We start from the raw sequence: 21,054 nt of genomic DNA on the forward strand, positions 1-21,054 counted from the left end.
CTAAACATGTCAGCTAAAATTAAGTATTTATAATTAATACATATGTTAGGAAGAGTATCATTAAAACGAGATAGTAGTCTCTAAGTTTTATTTTATTGTTCCTTTTCTCTACAGTCTCACATATTCTGATGTCAATTTCTCACTGTCACTTTCACTACTTTTTTCTTTACCAAAAATAATGTGTTTAAATGCATATATCCATTTGTGTGAATTCACTTTGTCACTTAAAATGCTTGATATATATGTATATGTAAGTATATATTGATATATATGTACACATATATATGTAAAGAGTAATTCCATAAAATCCAGTCTCATTTCACTTTTTACTAATTCATTTTCTTTGTGGCTGCATCCTCTTTTTTGTTTTTTGTCTCTCTGCCTATTCCCTCATGTTCATGTTCTTCCCATCTTTTTGTATAAAAATATTTCTATTTATTTAAATTTAATGCCACATTTATGTGACAGAATATTCCCCAACCCCTCAGGAGTATGTAAGATGATTTCTATAACAAATATCAATCTCATATTTTACTGGATCAGTGGTAAAGTCATCCTTTGCTTCCTCTGCTCTTTCACAGCCAGAGATTTTACCTGTACACTCCTCGGTGAGGCATGGATAATTAATAGCTCACTTTGATGCCTCTTTTACTTGGTAAAAAAGATTTCACTTTGCTTGGAATGAGCAGATAATATCTCTCCAGAGATATGCATTTTCAGTGTTTCTCGTATACATTCATGCAAAAGTAATTGTGGTTTTTGCCCTATCTATCTATCTATCTATCTATCTATCTATCTATCTATCCATCCTGATATGTGTTACCAAAACACCAGGTGTTTGGTCTAGGTCCTACTGCTCATAGCACAGAAAGCCAAACACTGAGACAGTGAGTTTTGCCAGGGAAGAAGAGTTTATTTGGGAACTACAGCCCAGGAGATGAAAGATGTCACAATCTGTCTCCCAACCAACTAAAATTAGGAGCAGAAATTTAGCTACATGTGGGGAAAACAGGAATTAGGGAGGATTAAGGGAGAGGAGTTGGTAAGCAGGAAGTAGAGAAGGGTAAGAAAATCACACCAGATGAGGGGTCTGGCATCTCATTGTCTGGATACAATGATCTGGTAAATTTCAGTTCTTTGTCTAAGGGTTGGTCTCCTAAGGAAGAAACTCAGAGAAGACAAATGTAAGTTTAAAGTTTAAGATCACAAGGGTCAATTTCTATGTTTATTCAAAAAGCTGAAAATGTCAGTTCTATGGGAATTGGGCCAGTTTCATATATATTGTGAACCCTGAAAATCTGAGACAGGTCTCAGTTACCTTAGAAAGTTTATTTTGCCAAAGTTGAGGATGAGTGCCTGTGACACAGCCTTGGGAGGTTCTGACATATGCCCAAGGTAGTCAGAGCATAGTTTGGTTTTATACATTTTAGAGAGACCTTAATCAACATACGTAAGATGAACATTGGTTCAGCATGGAAAGGCGGGACAATGAGAAGCAAGGGTAGGAAGATCAGAAGTGGAGAGGGGCCTGCAGGTCATAAGTAGATAAGAGACAAATGGTTGCCTTTTGAATTTCTAATTAGCCTCTCCAAAGGTAGCAATCAGATATGCATTTATCTCAGTGAGCAGAGGAATGACTTTGAATAGAATGTAAGGCAGGTTGGCCCTAGCCAGTTCCCAGCTTTATTTTTCCCTTTAGCTTAGTGATTTGGGGGCCCCAAGATTTATTTTCCTTTCACAATATATAAAAATATGAAAGGAAACACACACACATGCATGCACGCACACACACACACACACACACACACACACACACACACACACATATTTTTCAAACTTTCCTACTTTGGAAGGCTCGCTTTCATTCTTTGGAATCTGTGCTTCCAGAGTCAGCTCATCCTCATCTTTTCACTTCAATAGACTCTCTTTAAACTAGATTCTGACCCTTTTGATTATTTTAGGTTGACAGCAGAATATTTAATATGACAATGATCATAGATGTATAACTATATGAAAACATACTTTTTCAATTTAGTTGGGGCTTTCTGAGCAAATTTTAGTGAAATTTGAGACCTGTCCTAAAAATTGAGCCTAGATGATATATTATGATTGCCCAAGGACCCCAGAGAGATTTACCTCCCTAAAGGCATGTGTTTACATTTTAAGGGAGATTAAGACCTGAGCCTATGAAGACATCCCTAACTTTTAAAGCTGGAAAAAAACAAAAAAACAAAAAAACAAACAAAAAACCAAGGATTTCCTCTTTCTAGAGGAAAGATTTATTTACAATTCTAAAAGTAAAGGGTCTAGACCCTTCCCCTCTGGATCCCGCAGGATAATTTGTTTTCACTAGGGAGCAAAATATCTCTTTCTCAGGAGGAAAAAAAAAGGAACAGCTATTCCCTATATAATCATCTATCTTCATTTTTTGTAAGTTCCTCATCTATAGTAGATAGAGTCTATTATGTGCAAAATAATATCTGGTTCTTATAAATTGGGTAAGGGGCTTGCCTTCGGGCAAGGGGATGCTGGCATGGTGATTACTATCTGTAAGTAATCATAATTTGCTCTATTCCAGAAAGCTTTTGTTGACATTTAGGATAATATTAATAAGTATAGATCGGAAACACCAGAATACATTAGTAAATAAAAACCTTATTTACCTTATGATCGCAGTTTCAGAGCTCTGGCTTTTTACTAGTGTTTAATCACAATTAACTTAGCAACCATAAGCATAGTAATGCAGATCAAAGGCTAAACTATTTAATACTCCAGTAATATGTAAAGTTAGTTTAAATAAAATATACTCTAGTGCCTATTTTTATTTTTTAAATAAACTTTACCAATATGTAATTTATATAAAAAATGCATTTAACTCACAATTACGTAAATATAATTATACAGTATGCAGTGTTTTGTGTCTGACTTTTCTCACTTAGCATAATTTTCAGATTCATCCTTTTTTGTGCTCTTTTATTGTTTCTTTTTAAATATCACTAATTTGTGTATGTTATGTATCAGTAATTTATACTGTTCTTATTGCTGACAATCACTCCACTGTATGGATATATCATAATTTGCTTCTTCATTCACCTGTTGATTGACATTTGTGCTGTTTCTAATTTGGGGCTCTTTTGAAGAAATCACTGTGAGCATTCATGTGGAAATATGTGAGCATGTGTCTGTTTTTCTTGAATGACTGCATAAGTGTAGTATTGCTGGGTCAATTGTCAGGTTTATTTTCCATGTCATTAGATAGTGACAAATCCTTTTCCAAAATGATTGTACTATTTTACATATGTAGATGCAATGTGTGAGAATTTCATATTAGTTGTAGTCAGTCTAATTTTCACTTTTCTAATGCATATGATATGATGCAATATGTCCTAGTGTATTTAATTTGCATATCCATGATAACTAATTAGCATTTTAAAATGTGGTTATTAGCCATGTATTAGGTTGGTACAAAAGTAATTGTGGTTTTCACCATTAATAATAATTTTTTTAATGGTGAAAACCACAATTACTTTTGTACCAACCTAATACATTCTCTTTGGTAAAGTGGCTCTTTAAATTTTTTTTCCAGTTTTGGATTGAAATTCTTTTATTTTTCTTATTGAGTTACAAGTTTTATTTTTATATTTTATGCAGTAATTTTTCAAATATATGGACTGGAAATATATTCTCCCCATCTGTAGTTTGCCTTTATATTTTCATAGTGATGCCTTCCAGTGAATTTGTAAGTTTGATGAAGTCCAATCATTTCTTTTAATAGCTCATCTTTCCTCAGTTATAGCTAAGTAATCTTTGTCTACCCTAAAGTTACAAAGATATTCTACTATTTTTTAAAATAAGTTTTATAGTTTTAATGCTATGTATAAATACATGCTCCATCCACATGCTATTCTTTTCTAAATAGCTTTGTGAATGGTTTGAAGTTTAGAGATAGTTTTTTACCACTTTTATATATTTTTTGATAAGGAGTCTTGCTCTGTCGCCCAGGCTGGACTGCAGTGGCACAATCTGAGCTCACTGCAAGCTCCGCCTCCCGGGTTCACACCATTCTCCTGCCTCAGCCTCCTGAGTAGCTGGGACTACAGGCACCCGCCACCACACCGGCTAATTTTTTATATTTTTAATATTTTTAGCAGAGAGGGGTTTCACCATGATAGCCAGGATGATCTCGATCTCGTGACCTCGTGATCCATCCTCCTCGGCCTCCCAAAGTGCTGAGATTACAATCATGAGCCACCGTGCCCGGCCAGTTTTTTCCCATTTTTTAAGGCATTATTTCTTTAAAAAATTATCTTTTCTGTATAGAATTACCTTGTCATTGATTTGCCATGTATGTGGGTCTATTTTGAACCCTTCATTCTGTTTTATCATGCTAAGTATTTTTATAACTGGATTCATTTTAAGTGTCAGAGTCAGGTAATATAGTCCTGTCAATATTTTACTTTTCAGAATTCTTTAGTCTCTCATATATCCTTTGCACATTAATATATATGTTAATATCATCTTATCAATTTCATAAAAAACATAACTAACAGATTTGGATAAGGGTTGCCTTGAATGTGTAAATCAATCTGGTGAGAATTTTCACAATGTTAAAACTGACAATTCATGAACATATTCTCATTTATTTAAATATTTAATTTTTCTTAGCAATGTTTCATAGTTTTGACTTCATAGACTTTGCACTTATTTTAAGTTTGTAAATGTTTATTTCATGTTTTATAAAAGAGTTTCTCAATTTCATTTTCTAAGTGTTCCTTAACAGTTTATAGAAATCCATTTTATTTTTATATAGACTTTTCTTACATGGCCTAATAAATTCACTTGAACTGTTTTTTCGTCCTCTGAAAATTTATTAGAATTTTCAGCATAGAGTATTGTGATGTGTTTCTTTCAAAACTATGTGGCTTTTAATATTCTTTCTAGCCAGAACCTTAAGTATAATAATGAATAGAAGTAAATATTAAGTAGAAGTAAATATTAAATAGAGTTATACATAATTTGTTAGGATCAGCATACTATATTATCATAAAAATAAATTTAAATTTGCCTATAACAGATTCTCAGATACTTTTAGTTAAATAATATTAAAGTAATTTGAGTATAAATTTTAATCTAACAGTAGAGATATGCAAATATATGTTCGAAATTGTCTTTTCCGCCTATAGTTGCATCTGTAATAGTATAGACTTTGGTTTTTGAAACACTATATCCAATAATGAATAATCTAACAATATGGCCCTGGAGAGCCTGTTTGTGTCTACATATTTATTAGTTAAAAAATGTGCTTATACTAGTTGAAGAATATGTAATTAAAAGTATTTTACAGTTAAAAAATGTTTTATCTAAGGACATTTATCCAAAATTGTTCATTACTTTTTGGAAAAATCTGAAAGCAGGTAATTTAACTCTGTTCTCTCAAACAGCTAAAATTGGAAAATATTTAGGTTAATAGCATCTTATGTACTTAAAGTATGATATTGAATAAAAATACCTTGTAATCTCTCCTTTTGTAAAGGAATAAAAAATAAGGGACAATACATATTATGTCTGTCATTTGGCAAAACAAGTTTTTTGTAGTTTTCATTTTTGTATTAAGAATGATTTCTTCTTATGCACAGAATTTTCAGATTTACTTTAGATGCCTAAGAAGCTGCAAGAATAGCTTCATAATTTCATATATTTTTACAAAAATGTGTATACATTACTAGTATCTACTGAAACTTTTACAAGCGACTGAACCTGTCAGTATATGGTATAAAAGTAAGGTAAAATGATTACTAACGCAGTGTTTCTTATTTTAAAAAGGATTCATGAAAATCCTTACTATTTTCTACTCATAAAATTGAAATATTACATTCTTATCTCTTCTCAATCATAAATAATCACTAATAAAATCTAGGTATCAAATTTTTGAATGTGATATGTTTATTTTTATTTGTTTAATGTTTATTTTAAGTTCAGGGATACATGTGAAGGCTTGTTACATAAGTAAATTTGTGTCATGGGGGTTTGTTGTACAGATTATTTCCTCACCTAGTTATTAAGCCTAGTACCTGTAAGCTATGTTTCCTGTTCCTCTCTCTCATCCCACCCTTCACCTTCTGATAAGCCCCACTGTCTGTCTGTTGTTCCCCTCTATGTGTTCTCATCATTTAGCTTCTACTTGTAGGTGAGAACATTAGGTATTTGGTTTTCTTTTCCTGCTTTAGTTTGAGAAGGATAATGACCTCCAGCTCCATCCACGTTCCTGCAAAGGATATGATCTCGTTATTTTCTATGACTGTATAGTATTCCATAGTATATATGTACCACATTCTCTTTATCCATACTATCACTAATGGGCATTTAGGTTGATTCCATGTCTTTGCTATTGTGAATAGTGCTGCAATGAGCATACACATGTATGTGTCTTTGTAGAAGAATGATTTAAATTCCTCTGTGTATGTACCTAGTATTAAGATTGCTGGGCCAAATAGTGTTTCTGTTTTTAAGTCTTTGAGCAATTGCCACATTGTCTTTCACAATGGTTGAACTTATTTACACTCCCATCAACAGTGTATAAGCATTACTTTTTCTCTGTAACCTTGCCAGCATCTGTTATTTTTTGACTTTTTAATGATAACCATTCTGACTGGTGTGAGATGGTATCTCATGGTGGTTTTGATTTGCATTTCTCTAATGTTCAGTGATGTTGAGTTTTTTTTTTTATATAATTATTGGCTGCATGTATGTGTTCTTTTGAAAAGCATCTGTTCATGTCCTTTTTTCACTTTTAATGGAGTCGATTTATCTTGTCATTTAAGTTCCTTATAGATGCTGGATATTAGACCTTTGTTGATGCAGTTTTCAAATATTTTCTCCCATTCTGTAGGTTGTCTGTTTTCTATCTTGATAGTTTTGTTGTTGTTCTTGTTTGTTTTCATTTTTGTTTTTGTTTTTGCTGTGCAAAAGTTCTTTACTTTAATTAGAACCCATTTGTCAACTTCTGCTTTTGTTGCAATTGCTTTTGGCGACTACACTATGAAATCTTTGCCAGTTCCTGTGTCCTAAATGGTATTGCTTACGTTGTCTTCCAGGGTTTTTCTAGTTTGGGTTTCACATTTAAGTAATTAATCCATCACAAGTTAATTTTTTATATGGTGTCAGGAAGGGTCCAGTTTTCAACTTCTGCATATGGCTAGTCAGTTAGCCCTGCACTATTATTGAGTAGGAAATCCTTTCCCCATTGCTTGTCTTTGTCAGGTTTGTTGAAGATCAGATAGTTGTAGGTGTGCAGCCTCATTTCTGGGTTCTCTATTCTATTCCATTGGTCTATGTGTCTGTTTTTGTAACAGTAACATGCTGTTGTGGTTACTGTAAACCTGTAGTATAGTTTGAAGTCAGGTAGTATGATGCTTCAGCTTTGTTCTTTTTGCTTAGGATTTATTGCCTTGGCTATTCGAGCTTTGATCTTTTTTTGTTTCATATGAATTTTGCAATAATATTTTCTAGTTCTATGAAGAATCACAATGGTAGTTTAATAGGATTAGCATTGAAACTATAAATTGCTATGAGCAATGTTGCCATTTTTATGATATTGATTTCTCCTATCCATGAGCATGGAATGTTTTTCCATTTGTTTGTGTTATCTCTGATTTCTTTGAGCAGTGGTTTGTAGTTCTCCTTTTAAAGATCTTTCACCTTCCTGGTTAGCTGTATTCCCAGGTATTTTCTTCTTTTTGTGGCAATTGTGAATGAGATTGTCTTTCTGATTTGGTTCTCAGCTTGACTGTTATTGGTGTATAGGGGTGTTTAATTTTTGTATGTTATTTTGTATTCGAAGACTTTTCTGAAGTTGTTTATCAGCTTAAGAAGGATTTTGGCTGACTATGGAGTGTCCTAGATATAGGATTATTGTCTGCAAACAGGGATAGTTTGACTTCCTCTCTTCCTACTTGGATTTCCTTTATTTGTTTATCTTGTCGATTGCTCTGACCAGGACTTCCAAGACTGTTTAATAGGAGTGGTGAGAGAAAACATCATTGTCTTGTGCTGGTTTTCAAGGGCAATAGTGCCAGCTTTTGGACATTCAGTATGATGTTGGTTGTGGGTTTGTTATATATGGCTGTCATTACTTTGAGATATGTTCCTTCAACACCTAGTTAACTGAGAATTTTTAACATGAAGTAGTGTTGAATTTTTTCAAAAGCCTTTTTTGCATCTATTGAGATAATTATGCAGTTTTTGTCTTTAGTTCTGTTATGTGATGAATCATATTTGTTGATTTGCATTTGTTGAATCAACATTGCGTCCCAGGGTAAACCCTATTTGATTGTGTTGAGTAAGATGTTTGATGTGCTGCTGGATTCAATCCACCCATATTTTATTGAGGATTTTTGTGCATTTATGTTCATCAAGGATATTGGCCTGAAGTTGTCTATTTTTGTTGTTTCTCAGTCAGGTTTTAGTATCAGGATGATGCTGGCCTCATAGAATAAGTTAGGGAGGAATCCCTCCTCCTGAATTTTTTTAGAGTAATTTCAGCAGGAATGGTTCCAGCTCTTCTTTGTACCTCTGGAAGGATTCAATTGTAAATCCATCTGGTCCTGGGCTTTGTTTTTTGGTTGGCAGGTTATTTATAGCTACCTTAATTTTGGAGCTCAATATTGGGCTTTTAAAAGATTCAATTTCTTCCTGGTTCTGTCTTAGCAGGAGGTATGTGTCCAGGAATTTATCCATTTGTTCTAGATTTTTTAGTTTATGTGCATAGAGGTGTTCATAATATTCTCTGATGGTTATTTGTATTTCTATGAGGTCAGTGGTAATACCCTCCTTGTTGTTTCTAGTTGTGTGTATTTGAATTTTCTTTTCTTCTTTATTAGTCTAGCTAATGGTCTGTTTTATTATTTTTTTTCAAAAAACAAGCTCCTGGATTTGTTGATCTTTTGAATAATTTTTTGTGTCTTAATCTCTTTCAGTTCAGCTCTGATTTTGGCTATTTCTTGTCTTCTGCTAGCTTTGGGATTTGTTTGCTCTTGCTTCTCTAGTCCTTTTCATTGTGATGTTAGGTTGGAAACTTGAGATCTTTCTAACTTTTAGTGCTATAAAGTTCCCTCTTAATACTGTGGTAGCTGTGTCCCAGAGAATCTGGTACAATATATCTTTCTTCTCATTAGTTTCAAATAAGTTCTTGATTTGTGCCTTAATTTCGTTATTTACCCAAAATTCATTCAGGAGCAGATTGTTCAATTTCTATGTAATTGTATGTTTTTCAATACATTTCTTAATCTGATTTCTAATTTGATTGTCTTGTGGTCTGAGACATTGTGATTATTTTCAGTTCTTTTGCATTTGTTGAGGGGTATTTTACTTCTGATTCTGTGATCAATTTTAGATTATGGGCCATGTAGCAGTGAGAAAAATGTGTATTCTGTTATTTTGGGGTAGAGTGTTTTGTTGATGTCCATGAGGTTCATTTGATCTAGTGCTATGTTCAGGTTCTAAATGTCTTTGCTAATTTTCTATCTCAATAATTTGTCTAATATTATGAGTGGTGTGTTAAACTCTCCCACTATTATTGTGTGGGAATCTAAATCTCTCTGAAGGTCTCTGAGAACTTGCTTTATGAATCTGAGTGCTCCTGGATGCATATATATTTAAGATAGTTAGATCTTCTTACTGAATTGAACCTTTATCGATATGTAATGCCCTTGTCTTTTTTGATCTTTGTTTGTTTAAATTCTGTTTTGTCAGAAACTATGATTTCAACCTCGACTTTTTAACTGTTTTCCATTTACTTGGTAAGATTTTTTTTATCTCTTTATTTTGAGCCTGTGTGTGTCATTGTATGTGAGATGGGTCTCTTAGAGACAGCATACCAATGGGTCTTGGTTCTTTATCCAGTTTGTCACTCTGTGTATTTTAATTGGGATATTTAGCACATTTATATTAAAGGTTAGTATTGTTATGCCTAGATTTGACCCTGTCATCATGATCTTAGCTGATTATTTTGCAGATTTGTTTATATGGGTGCTTTATAGTGTCACTTATCTATGTAAATCAGTGTGCTTTTGCAGTGGCTGATAACAATTTTTCCTTTCCATATTTAGCACTTCCTTCAGGAGTTCTTTTAAGGGAAGTCTTTTAAGGTCACTTGTCTATGTAAATCAGTGTGTTTTTGCAGTGGCTGATAACAATTTTTTCTTTCCATATTTAGCGCTTCCTTCAGGAGCTCTTTTAAGGGAAGTCTGGTGGTAATGAATTCCCTCAGCCTTTGTTTGTCTGAAAATAATTTTATTTTTCCTCTGCTTATGAAGCTTAGTTTGACTGGATATAAAATTCTGAGTTGGAATTTCTTTTCTTTAAGAATGTAGACTATTGGCCCTTAATCTCTTCTGGTTTGAAGGGTTTCTGCTGAGAGGTTCACTGTTAGTCTAATGGACTTTCTTTTGTAAGTGACCTGACCTTTCTCTCTAGCTGTCTTTAACATTTTCTCTTTCATTTTGACCTTGAAAAATATGATTATGTGTCCTGGAGATGATCTTCTTGTGAAGCTTATTACTGGAGTTGTCTACATTTCCTGAATTGCAATGTTTGCCTCTCTAGCTAGGTTGGGGAAAGTTCTCATGGATGATGTGCTGAAATATGTTTTCCAAGTTGGTTCCACTCTCCCCACCCTTTTCAGGGACTCTAATGAGTCATAGATTTGATCTCTTTACATAAACCTCTATTTCTCAGATATTTTCTTAATTCATTTTCATTCTTTTTTCTCTGTTCTTGAGAAACTGTCTTATTTCAGAAAGCCAGTCTGCAAGCTCTGAGATTCTTTCTTCCCCTTGGTTTATTTTGCTATTAATGCTTGTGATTACGTTATGAAATTCTTGTAGTGTGTTTTTCAGCTCTATTGGGATAGCTACATTATTTTCTATACTGGCTGTTTTGCCTGTCAGCTGCCACATTGTTTTATGAAGATTTTTAGCTTCCTTGCATTGGATTTCAAATGTAGCTCAGTGATCTTTGTTCCTATTCACATTCTGAATTCTTTTTCTGTCATTTCACTCACCTCAGCCTGGTTCAGAACCCTTGCTGGAAAGATGATTGCTGGAGAAGTGATGAAATCATTGGGAAAATAGAAGGTATTCTGGCTTTTAAAGTTTTTCAAGGTTGTTGTGCTGATTCTCATCTTTATGGGTTTATCTACCTTCAATCTTTTAGATTGCTGACATTTGAATTTTTTTAAATTTTTTTTATCCTATTTGATGACCGTGAGGGATTGAGTGTGGTATAATGTGGTTTCAGCAGACTGGCTTCATTTCTGGAACACTTCAGGAGGCCAACACTAAGCTCCCAGTTCCTGTACTGTGTGCTCTAACTCCGAAGGACACTTACTGTGCCCCAACTTTTCTCTCTGGCTCCTCAGGGTTTGGAATTTACTGTGCTGGGGGAGTTGAGGTGTGTCAGTTGTGGCAGATTGTTAGCAGGTACTGGGGTGCCTGTGTCCTGCAGACTTGTACCACAGTGGCACAAGCAACACAGCTGGGGGTTCAGTGGGCCCTTACTGGAAACTGCATGCATGGTTGCACTTGAGGTGGGGTTGGGTTGGGGTCAAGATGCTGACAAGCACAGGTCTGGATGTCTCCTCTGTGCCCCTCAAGCAGGAGAGATCACTCAGGGTGGGCCCAGAAGAAGCTGCAGTATGGGAAAGGAGTAGGTGGGCTTGTGTATGGCCATAGAGGCCACCTCACTAGAGCTCTCCATTAGTTAGGTACAGTCAGCAATTGCAAAAGCCACAGTGTGGATCTCTAGGGTACCCAGGACTTCCTTGCAAACAGGCATGCCCAAGCTGAGGCCCCAGGAGAGGCGAGCAGACCAAGGGTTATTCGGATCAGACCAGCCCTATCTGATGGGCAAAACCACCCTGAAGAAATTAGTTTGACAGTTCCCCTAGGGCTAAAGTCTCCTATGGCAGCAAGTCAAGTCTAGAGAAATGGCCATCCCTGTCCATACTCTCCTTCAGATATTTCTGCATCAAACCTTCTGGGCTTCACATCAGCTGACTTGCTGTTCCTCCCTCTTCTTTAAGCAGCTCTTTCTGCCAACTTGAGTTTTCATGTTGTTTGAGGGGGTCTCCTCCTGCCAGGGCTCCAGAGGCCCATGGCAAGATAAGGTTGCTGCTGGCCAATTTAACCCACCCATTCTCCTGGAGCAGTTGTGGTCCAGAAATGAGTCCCTGTGTGCCATAGCACCATACAGGGTTCCCAGCTTTATCCGCCTTCAGTCCAGCTTCGGTGCCTTCCCTCCATACCCACTTAGCATCTTCCCTCTGAAGATCTGTTAGAAGCACGGCAGTCATCTCAGTCCCTCAGTGGGAGCTGTTCTACCTGGCTGCATTAGCTGGCCAACTTCTATTTACTGATGGCTTTATTTTTAAAGCATATTTATAGTAACATACACTAGTAATTAATGTACTTATTTAATTTTTAGTGGAACTAGTATAGCATATTCTTACTTTTCCTGAGTGTCATTGAACTCCACGTCAATTAAAACACACATTTGAATTTTGATGAGTATTTTGCTTTGCTGAAGTTTAGTTTTTCACTTGTGAAGACAGTTCATTCATTCAGTCACTGAATTCCACAAACATGTTGTGAACATTAATGTCAATAATAATTCATAAGATGCTGTAGAAAATGCAAGTAATTGCAGAGAACCTTAGTTCTCAAGTGATATAGCATCTAATCACCTGCTAACAAGCAATAAATAGTATAATAATTTATTATTCACAAAATTATATTTGATCTTTAAAAACAAAATTTGTAACTGAATAGCAAAGAAATGTTAAACAAAATGATTGAAGTCTGTTCATGAAATCAGTCCCAGTTGAAGTTAGTTGAGAATGATTCGTGGAAAAGATAAGTTAGTTGAAATTAGGATAAATAGGTGACAGATAAAGAATAAGAACATATCTGGTTATTAGACATTACAGGAAAATACAGTTTTTCCATCATTTATTCACTTAATGATATTCACTGAGGACACATTTGCACCTGTTGTGGGACTACAATAGTGAACAAAACAGATGTTTCTGTCTTCATAGTTTAGATGAGGGGTAAGCTAACTTTTTCTATAAAGGGTCAGATGGTAAATATAGTACCTTAGCCTCCTGTGTGGACCAAGTAGCATTGAAGATAACATGAATATGCATGTATAATAATAAATAAAATAAATATCCATATTTTGTATTGTCTATATTTAAACTGTATTAAGAATAACTGAGTGAAATAAATTAAAAACTAATACAGTTTGGCTGGAATAGGAAGTAGTAAGAGGGCAGTAGCAAGGATGTGGCTGGCAGTGGAATTGAAGCAGAGATGGCCCTTTGGGAGGGAAGATAAGGCATCATGTCTTCAGCAGGAAGGGATTCTCCTGTATTCTGCTGTGCTCAGAGACCAAGGGCAGAATCCAAAAGCTTGTGGTCAGTAGAAGTGGGCAGAAGGTGGTCTGGATGAAAATTAAGACCTGTGGATGAGAAAACTTGGGGTGAAAGGTTTAAAGACATGTCCTGATTACTGCTGAAACTACCCAGCTATTGTAGCTTGAGAACAGTCACAAATAATACCTAGTGGAATAGGATAAGCTTGTTCCTATGAAACTTTATTTATGGGCAGTGAAACTTGAATTGTGCATAAGTTTAAAACATGACAAAATATCATTCTTTTAAAATTTTGTTTAGCCATTTAAAAATATAAGAAACATTCGTAGCTCATACTCAAATTGGTAGTGGAATCACAGGGCTCACATTTGACTCACAAGCAATAGTTTACTGACTCATGGTCTATGAAGAAATAAAGGATATGTAGTTCTTCAAACTAACTATCTACATGCAGTAGTCAAACTATAGTTTATTCATATGCTTATCACCAAATTTTAAAGTAAGATTTTATAAAAATCCATAAATCTATAAAAATAAATAATTTCAAAATAATAAAACAAAGCTTAAATCTTTATAGTTTAATAAATACTAATAAGTTATAAAGTAAAGAAGAAATATATTAATTGGAATCAGTCACCAAGGGGTCTATACCTAACTCAAAGAAGTAAGACTATGTTTCCCATTAATTTCTTCTTACTTATTCATGAGTAATACTAAGTTAATAATCCAAATTCACATTACTAATGTTCTGACTATGTGGTAAGCCAATGTCCACATCATTCTAAAAAAACCTCAAGATTGAATATATCAGCATGGAAAATATTAATGGACAGATTTCAATTCCACTCCCTTAAGTTCAAAGTTTAAAAGAGTTCTCAGCAAAACAAGCAGTGTACAGATACAAGAGTTAAGTTCTTGAAAACCTGAGATACAGAGGTGGGAAGCATTTAATTTACTATAACAAGTAGTTTGTCTCTCATGCTATTACCTAGAGAGAGAAACAGAGTCCATGCTAAGAGGGCATCTGCTGAAGGCATCAAGGGAGGGTATTGTTCCACAATAAATTAAATTGACTTTGAGTACCACCCACACTTTGCTATATTCACAGAGAATTCTTGCAGTAAATAATATACCTCTGATTTTGATTGAAAGCATTAAAACTAATATATACTATGTCTTGGTTCACATAACCCAGCATTAAACTTCCACACTCTGGCTCTGCTGATTATGGACTCAGATTTTTCTGAATTATTTTTAAAAACTAATCTTCATTTCTGCTATGGCACCCTCAGGGCACAAAGACTTAAGGTTCTTATTACATCAATGTTTTCATTCCTATACTTAAACACATATAACCTTCTAAAGCAGAAATGCGAAATTAATCAGATGCAATACAGCACCTTTCAAAAGATAGCACATATCTAACACCTGTCAGCTCATCAATGTTTGGTCTACTACTCTACAAATTACTACATACATCATTCCTGACACCTAAACTGGTGTAGAGAATAAAGCAAAACTTGCAAATTCTGTAAAACTCACTAGCAACACATATGTAGTGAAGAATCTGTTCTCTATTATTTTATCTTTAACCCCCTTAGACACATAAATGCAGTGATAGACCCAATAACTTCTGTTAGAGATATATTATGTATATATATACACACACATATATTTCATATTTAATTAAAATTAGAAAATTTTAAAACAAATGCACAAGTCCACATTTTGTTAAGCTATTAGAATGATATCATCACATCATTGGTATCTAGAAAACTTAACTCTGCGTTCATAAACGAATGACAGTGGAAAAGATAATAACTTCTTAGCAATAGTTTTAAAATTATTTTTACTATATGGAATCCCTGAAAGATATTTGGTGACCTTCATAGCTTCTTGGACTATACCTTGACAACTATTTCAGTGAAGACAAAAACAGCAATAATTCTTCGTGTGTGTGTAGTTAAAAAATTAAGCATTTATACTTTGAGAAATGGAATAAAGAATGGAATATGGAGACTCTTTTGCTGTTTGGAATTATATGAACAAATAAATTTTTTATCTTTTGTTGATGAGAAGAGTCTACAAGTTTCCCTCTATCATTGGGAAGTAGAAAGGACAGGAAGTTTGGAAGAGGGATTCTGTGGAGGTGAGACAGTATGAGGCAGGGTTTCTTCTTTGATCCGTGTGATCCAAGGGCATGAAGACAGGGAAGCTGATTGTGTTGCTAGGAGGCTAACTAAAAAAGAGGATTCAGAATGAGTAAATAAAGCCAATGAAACAATAATACAAGTTAGAAAGCAGTGGCAGGGTGTGAAAGATAGTAACATAAGCAGGTCACACTGGATCAGTCAGTTCAACAAGACAGCTGTCTAGGGAAAATGCATTGAGAAACCTGGCCAGGAGCTTTTGTGCTTTCCAGTGCACATTCCAAAGTTCAGAGGCAAAACTGAACACCTAACTATCAAAAAAGGTTTGTGATGGTGGTAGTGATTTAGTTGTGGCTATATTTTAAGATACGGAATTATGTCCATTGAGAATTTTCTGGAAGTTCAGTGACTATATCTTGAAATTTTGACTAGAAGCACTTTTAAATTCAGTATTTCAGCTCTATAAACTCTAGGTGAGAACATCTAATAGACAGATGAGAATATTTTTGGCAATCTGTTGTCAGAAGCTATCTGATCCACATATTTGTCCTTTTTATTCTTCAGTATTTGTGAATGTACTTGATTCTATTTTTAAATAATCTTTAGCATTTAAATACTAAAAATTTTATGTTAAAATAACATTTTATTGAAATGTTAATATCAAAAATAGATTTCCAATATTCTTTTTCATATCATCAATTAAAGTTAAATATAAAACCTAAGATTATACATATTAGAATGAAATAAAGTAAAATGAATTATGATATAATTTAATTTAACCAAAATATGAAAAATGGCCAACTACTTTGGTAATTAAATATGAACCAGTAATTAACTATTGGTAATTAAGTATAAATTTACACAATGACATTACAGCATTATTTTTTCTAAATGTAGACTGTGGTAAATAATGGTTAATAATATTAAACTAGTACATTCCTGTTCTCTTTCATAAAGGTTAATAGATGCAGTTTGGTTCATTAAACATTCAAAATCATTTAATGAAGATTTGAATTAAAATTTAGATGATAAGGCAACATTGTTCTTATTCACTGTAAAAAGTAAAAATATTAAACATTTTAGTTTTTGATTTTAAATGAAGGGACACTGACTTGCAAAAATGCATTTTACGAATGTTTAATAAATAACATTTACTATATTTTCTAGCTTACTTTCTAGCTTATTTATAACTCTCAATTAATATAATTTGTAATATATTATTTGGGTAGTATTTTTAGTGGAAGTACATATTTCTTAATATCTATGTGTAGAAGATTTTAACAGTGAATTTTTTTTTTTTTTTTTTTTTTGAGACAGGTTTTCACTCTGTCACCCAGGCTGGAGTGCAGTGGCATGATCTCGGGTCATTGCAGACTGACTCCACCTTCAGGACTCAAGCAATCCTCCTGCCTCAGCCTCCCTAGCAGCTGGGGCTACAGGCATGTACTACAAAGCCTGGCTAATTTTTTTTTATTTTTGCAAAGATGGGATTTTACCATGTTGCCGAGGCTGGTCTTGAACTCCTAGGCTCAAGTGATCCACCCACCTCAGCCTCCCAAACTGCTGGATCACAAGTGTGAGCCACCACACCCAGCTTTTAACAATGATTTTAACATAAATTATTCAGTCTTAATGTGACTTACTGTAAGAAGGAAAGAACTTCTAAGAGCCAAAGATTCGAGAAATGTTTACCACTAGCCACAGGAAAATAGAACATTTTACTCCCAATACACCTGCCTCATTTGCAGGTGAGAGGCAAATTTGAAAGCAATTTTTTTTTAGTTAGTAATAATAATCTATAAACTTAGAATTTTATATGTCAAATTCATTTATTTAAAATAATAATATCAAGCCATTGATAATAAAAAGGAGCTTCAATGGGAAGCTTCTCCATATATGATAATATATGTAGAATATATAGACCTATTTGAACCACACCTTTAAAAACAGACTTCTAGTCAGTTACCTGTCTCTTCTAATATAACTCCATTTAGATTGCTATTTTATTAAGCTTTTATTACAATGCATTGCCACTATAACACATTTTATATTGGATTTTGTTTTCTTACACAGATTGACTTTTCCATGAAACCCTATTCTATTCTAATCTCCTATAAGAATACCAAGTAGCCTTTTGTTTTTCCAATTCAAGCAAGATTTGCATAAAGTGTAGTTATTATTTTCTGTATTCATGTTATTTTCTAAATTAATTTTCATTTTACCAGATAATTTTAGAAAGTAATAAGTGTTATGAAGACAATAAATTGGGGTAATCTGATAAATAGTAAATGCGACCAATGGTTAATTTACATATGAATAGGAAATCCTTTTTACATTAAGACCTGCACCATACAGAGATGGGGACCTTATTCGAGCAAACATGGAAACACTTTTCAGGTAGAGGGAAGAGCAAGTGTAAAGCTGCTGAGGTCGTAACACTTTGAAGGCCATGGTAAATGTTCTTGTAGGATCTCTCTATTGAGTTAACACTATGGAATGAATTCTCAAAGCAGACTTCAACTGATTATAGATTGTGATAGGCAGAATAGCGTCCCTGATGGATGTCCATGGTCTAATCCCTGACCTTTGTAAATAAATTATGTTACAGGAATAAATAATTTTTCACAATGGAATTAGATTATGGACTTTAAAATAGGAAGACTATTGAGATTAACTGGATGGGACCAAGAAAATCACACGGGCTCTTAGAAATGAAAGAGGAGGGCAGAAGAACTGGTTAGAGAGATGTGATGACAGAAGAAAAGGAGAGATTCTAAGTGTGAGAGACTCCTGAATTCCATTCATTGTTGCTGGTTTTGACAATGTAGGCAGGGCCATGAATCAGGGAATATGGATGATCTCTAAAAGCTCGAAACAACCCTCAACAAACAGAAAGAAAGTGGGGGACTCAATTCTACAACTGCCAAGAACCACATTCCAGCAACAATCTCAATGTACGGAAAAATGGATTCTCCCCTAAAGCCTTCAGAAAGTCAAAATTGAACACAGCCTGACAACAGCTTGGTCTTAGCCCAGGGAAAGCCATGTCAGAGTTCTCACCTACAGAAACGTAAAATAATAAAATTTGTGTTTTTAATCTTCCAAATTTGCAGCAATTTCTTATGGCAGAAATAGAAAACTAAAATGTAGATCTTATCACCACTAAATTTAATACTGATTTGAAGGATACAAGCAAGAACTAAGCAGAGATAAAGTAGTCCTCTATGGAGGACACTGCATCTGTAAATTTCATTTCCAAAAAGAATGTTCTTTTTTTCAGTATGTGAAAGCACTTGGATATCAAATTAACAGAAGATTTTTGAACAATGTACAGTATATGTAAATAGTATACTCAGAGAAGTTTTGGTTTTGGGGCTCCCCAGTACTATAACTCATTTGTTACACAGTAGAAATGTATACATTTCTAAAATTTGATTTAACTTATATTTAAAAATTGGATATGTAGACATATTTATAATAATTCATCATTTTTATAATGTCATCACTCTGTTTTAGAATGCAATAGATAGAATTTGCTTCATAAATAGGTTAAAATATTTTTCTTTAGATTTTTAGACCTTCACGTATAAAATAGGGTTCTAATTCAAGCTAAGGCAGGCAGATCCCTTTAGGTCAGGAGTTTGAGACCAGCCTGACCAACATGGTGAAACCCCATCTCTACTAAAAATATAAAAATTAACCAGGCGTGGTGGTGTGTGCCTGTAATCTCAGTTACTCAGGAGGCTGAGGCAGGAGATTGCTTGAACCCGGGAGGCACAGGTTGCCATGAGCCGAGATTGCACTATTGCACTCCAGCTCTGGGCAACCAAGCAAGACTCCGCTTCAAAAAAGAGCCCTCGAATAGAAAACGTACTATGTGTACAGACCTACAAAATGCCAAACATGTACGTTTATGTGTATATATTACAGATAAATATGTAAAACATACATTTTATCCTCAAACTTGGATTTATTTGTTTTAAACAAGTTTTATGGGCAAATAAACCTATTTTTTTGTGATGAAGAATTTTTTTATTTTGAAGTATTTGCAATAAGAGCTCTCCTGACTCCCAGTGATCCTATAAAATGGCCATAATTTAATGGATTTTAATTAGCTGGCGCTTGGGTTCAGGACATTTTAGATACTTGTCAAACAAAACTTTAAAAATGTTTCGTAATCTGTAAAAAATTAACATCATTTTTGTTATTAAATTTAACTTAAAATTTAACTTTCATTTATATTCTATTTAATTTATATTGAGTTATCTAAATACACAGTACATTATTGCAATTAATATTTCCATATAATTCAAGCTAAGTTTTAAAAATCTGTATGCATTTCCAGGCCAGGCATAGAATCCCAGCACTTTGGGAGGCCCAGACTGGCAGAGCACCTGAGATCAGGAGTTTGAGATCAGCCTGGCCAATATGGTAAAATACCGTCTCTACAAAAAAATGCAAAAATTAGCCGGCCGTTGTGGTGCGTGCCTGTAGTTCCAGCTACTCGGGAGGCTGAGGCATAAGAATCGTTTGAACCTGGGAGGCAGAGATTGCAGTGAGCCAGAACTGCACCATTGCACTCCAGCCTGGGTGACAGAGAGTGTCTCTCTCTCTCTCTCTCTTTATATATGTGTGTGTGTGTGTGTGTGTGTGTGTGTGTGTGTGTGTATGCATTATGCATTTCCTCTAATCTATTATCTTTTTGAATATTTTTGTTCACTGCATATCACATTTGTCCTCACTAAAAATGTATTTGTTATGCAATTAGAAACATTTGTCTATTCAGTCAGTAAAAAGGATTTATGAGTGTCTGGGTTAAATAAATATTTAAAAATTAATTAAAGAGGGTGTGTTTAGCTATGCTGTATTTAAAACAGTCAAATCAGGCATGCCAAATATTTGGATAAAATAATATTTTTGAATGTCCATGGCTTTAACTACCTTAAAATCCACCAAAATAAGTGTTATTTTCTATTGCTGCTCTTGTTTAATTATTAAGATTTATGATTTTATATGCTCTTTATTTTAAAAATTTTATTGGTGTATTTATTTTGAGACAGGGTCTTGCTCTGTTGGCTGGGCTGGAGTACAAAGTTGTGATGATGGCTCACTGCAGCCTTGACCTCTCATGCTCAAGCGATTCTCTCACCTCAGCTTCTGGAGTAGCTAGGACTACAGGCATGAGCCGCAACACTTAACTAGTTTGTTTTTTAAATTTTCATAGAGCCAAAGTCTCTCTATATTGCCCAGGCTGGGCTCAAACTCCTGAGCTCACCCAATCCTCCCACCTCAGCCTTCCAAAGTGCTGAGATTACAGGTGTGAGCCACTGCACTCAGGTTTACTCTTTTTTTCGATTATCATTAAATATTTCACTTTAAATTTCAAGTACTAATGGAACAAGCATATTACATGTCCAACTTACTGATTGATACTGGAGGATCTCCTATCTTAATTTGTTACAGAAAAATGACTTG

This window comes from Macaca mulatta, chromosome 17 (assembly GCF_049350105.2).
Source record: "Macaca mulatta isolate MMU2019108-1 chromosome 17, T2T-MMU8v2.0, whole genome shotgun sequence".
NCBI classification, from domain to species: Eukaryota; Metazoa; Chordata; class Mammalia; order Primates; family Cercopithecidae; genus Macaca; species Macaca mulatta.